Below are 4,023 nucleotides of genomic sequence, written 5' to 3'. Positions count from 1 at the left end.
TTAAAGCAAAGTATAGGCTCAATGAAGAATAATCATTAAACACTGATTATTTTTAAGAACAATGCTATTGTAAAAGTGTACAATAATACATATTTTTTGGTAATTATGTACTTCTCTTTTAAGGTAATTACAGCTTTTATAATAGATGTAAATCTTTCGAAGGCTATCTCTGAAGAGCAATGAAATTACTATTATTTCAGATTTGATGAATGACAATTTGTAAGTAACCTTCTCAAAAACCAAGTCAGGGGGAGAATTGTTGTTTTTCTTTTCTCCTCCATGTGGTCAGTTTCATTCTTAAGTACGGCCTGATATAACAAGATGTATTTCACAAACCTATAACACAAGTTCGTGAAATGTCAACTGACGACACCACCTCTGATGTAGATGGTTTCATTCAATCTATGTTCTACCAACTTATCTTCTAGGTCATCTTTTATGATCCTAATCAAGTGGCTAAGGTCTTCCTGTTGTTTCAAATGCTGCTTGATTTCTCGTAACAGGTCTGTATCTATGTAATATCTTTCTTCAGATTTGACTGCTCCAAAATGATTCTGCCTCCTGATTTGGGGCATCAGTTCATTTACTCAGTCCTTAAACTGAGTAGGGTATTTAGTTCACAATGAAATGTATCTAGCTGAATTGCTTCAGCTTGGATGGCATATACACTCTTCCTCTGAATTTCCTGTTTGATTAGGGCCTGAAGATTCTATGGGAAAGTCCATGAGTTTCCTCTTCTATTGTGCAATGTTGGCCATAGTTGTAGTTGTAGTTGAATTCTTCTGTAATTCACCAATATCTTCAGATATGATATCTAATCTGGTCTGATGCTGCTTAGTCATCTGATCTTGAACCTTCAGTCTTCAAAGAAGTTCTTTGAAATCCACCATTGGTACAGGAATTAAGTTTTCAGAATCAAGGTTATCCACTTTGACTTGCTCCCAGATAATAAGATCAACATCAGCAGGAGGATTCTGTAAAAGTTGTTCGATCTGTGCAGAAGAATGTTCTGTTCAAGTCATAGAAAGCATTACACAAAGTTGCTGCAACTGTGCTTTTATATTGGTTTGTTCAAAATGGGCGTATATTATTGTAGCTGGGACTCTTCTTGAAGTACCATTTGGAGAACGCTCAACAACATAAATGACAACTTCTGTCTGATCATCTGACAATGCTTTAATACCCTCTACATTTACAGTAAGGGTCTGGTTTCCTCCCAAAATTTTATGCAATGATTCTACCAATTGCTGTTGCTGGCTTTGAATATCTGTTTCTTTTTTGTTGAAAACTAAAACCACTAGCCCATCTTCATGTTTATTATTGGGCATACAACTATAACCTACTGCCTTAAACCAGCAAAAGGGATTTTCTTGTTTGAATTCCGTTGGTGGAATGTTATTGTTAAAATTTCCTTTTTCTGTTCCCCAAAAGGCCTGTAGTTAAATTCCATTTTACCAAAATAGCATCTGTCTCATCTCCCAGTAGTACTGGGACAGAAAGAGCACTTGCAGTATTTATCAGTTGTTTGAACTGGGCAGGAGCTTTTGTAGGCTGAATGAAGAGACCACCTAATGTAGTTTGTTGCTGCCACTTCTGCTGTGTATTAAATCCTCCAAATCCAAGTTTAGTTACCAAGTCAGTACCTAAACCATACTAGTTCCAGCTGTTGTGCCAAAACAAGTACCAAATCCAAAAATTTGTTCTGAGTACCACCAAAGAGTCCAGTAATGCTTGTGTTATCTGGAGCAGAAAAACTGAATGCAGAACACGCTGTTGTAGATGTTGTCCCAAAAGCTCCAAATCCACCCGTGGGGACCTTGGTGGCTGCAGCGGTACCCTAGGTGCATGAGGGAGTCCCAAAGTTGAAGGTTGTGTTGCGGGGAGCAGGGGGATAAGCTGCTCCCATGACACTCAGTGCACTCCCCAACAGCTAGCTTTTAAAGTAATTATTTCAGTGTCCTTTTTTGTAAACAAAAAAGAATAAATTACAAATCTATCCCATAAAATGTTGACATTTTTGAGATATGCATAGATATAACCGGGTCATTAACAGAAGCTTAACATATTTTAGCTATGTTCTTTTTAGGATTTGTGATTTGATTTTTCACCATTAAGTGCACTTTTATTAGGTACCTGTTGTGTGATAGAAAGTATTCTATTTTTAGGAATTCAAATAAAAAATTACCTAGTGTTTATACTCCAGAGACTTAAAACCCAGGAGACAAATATATACATGAAAACCACAATGTAATATAGGGCTTTAAAATTTTAAAGTGCTGTTGAAGTTTAACAATGTGATAGAGAATATAAAATTAAGAAGCATAATGTAGGGGCTTCCCTGGTGGAGCAGTTGTTGAGAGTCTGCCTGTTGATGCAGGGGAGACAGGTTCATGCCCCGGTCCAGGAAGATTGCACATGCTGGAGCAGCTGGGCCCGTGAGCCATGGCCACTGAGCCTGCGTGTCTGGAGCCTGTGCTCTGCAACGAGAGAGGCCACAACAGTAAGAAGCCTGCATACCGCAAAAAAAAAAAAAAAAAAAAAAGAAGTATAATGTAAATCAAGCATACAGTGTTCCTAAACATATGGAAAATTAGATGTGGACTATTAAAGTGTAAATAAGTAGAGCATTTAATATTGAAAGAGGTTAAAGTCAACATACAAAAATAATTTACATTTCTTTCCACCAACAGTGATCTATCAGAAAACATTCTAATTCAGAATAGCATCAAAAAGAGTAAAATATTTAGGAACAAATTTAACCAAGGAATTCAATGATCTATACACTGAAAAATATAAAACATTGTTGAAATAAATTGAATAAGATACAAGTAAATGGAAGGATATCCCTTGTTCATGGATTGGAATAATTAATATTGTGAAGGTGTCCATACAACCCAAAGCCATCTAGGTTCAAGATAATCCCTATCAAAAGTCTAATGGCTCTTTTTTCACAGAAAAAAAATCCTAAAATTCATATGGAACCACAAAAGACCCTGAATAGTCAAAACACTCTTTAGAAAGAAGAACAAATCTGTAGGCATTACATTTTCTGCTTTCAAACCATATTACAAAACTATAGTAATGAAAAGAATATGGCACTGACATAACAACAAACATATTGACAATTGGAACCAAAATAAAGAGCTCAGAAGTAAACCAACACATATATGGTCAACTAATATTTGACAATGGTGTCAAGAATATACAATGGGGGAAGGATAGTCTCTTTAGTAAATAGTGTTAAGAAAACTGGATAGCCACATGTAAAAGAATGAAATCATACCCTTATTTTATACCATACACAAAAATAAACTCAAAATGGATTAAAGACTTAAATGTAAGACATGAAACCATAGAACCCCTAGAAGAAGGGAAAAGCTCCTTGACATTGGCCTTGGTAATAAGTTTTTGAATATCATAAAGCATAGGCAACAAAAGATAAACACGTGAGACCACATCAAATTAATAGCTTTTGCACAGCAAAGGAAAAACATATCAACAAAATTAAAAGTCAACCTAAATGGGAGAAAATATTTGCAAACTATATATCTGATGAGGGGTTAATATCCAAAATATATAAAGAACTCATAAAACTCAATGGCAAAAGAACCCAACAACACCTTGATTAAAAAATGGGCAAAGAACCTGAATAGACATTTTTCCAAAGACATACAAATGCCCAAGAGGTATATGAAAAGGTCCTCAACATCACTAGTCATCAGAGACATGTAAATCAAAATCACAATGAAATATGACTTCCCAACTGTTAGATGGCTACTATCAAAACTATGACAAGAGTTGGCAAGGATGTAGTGAAAAGGAAACCCCGTGTATGTTGTTAATGGGAATGTAAACTGTTATAGTCATTACGGAAAAGAGTACTGAGTTTCTGCAAAACTTTAAAAATAGAACTACCATAAGATCCAGTAATTTCTTTTCTGGGTATAAACCCCAAAGTAATGAAATCAGTAACTCTAAGAGATATTTGTGCTTCCATGTTTATTACAGCATTATTCACAATAA

At 35.3% G+C, this 4,023-nt stretch overlaps 1 pseudogene across 1 annotated transcript; it reads right to left on the bottom strand.

Moving 5' to 3' along the window:
- Nucleotides 1–359: 359 nt before the first annotated feature.
- On the bottom strand, nt 360–1,906 carry LOC309835895 (nucleoporin p54-like; annotated as a pseudogene). The gene has a single exon. The product of its transcript is annotated as a nucleoporin p54-like (transcript).
- Between the last annotated feature and the right edge of the window lie 2,117 nt (nt 1,907–4,023).

Source organism: Grampus griseus (assembly GCF_964374135.1).
Source record: "Grampus griseus genome assembly, chromosome: 18".
Classification (NCBI taxonomy): domain Eukaryota; kingdom Metazoa; phylum Chordata; class Mammalia; order Artiodactyla; family Delphinidae; genus Grampus; species Grampus griseus.
This window is presented reverse-complemented; position numbering and strand designations above follow the sequence as displayed.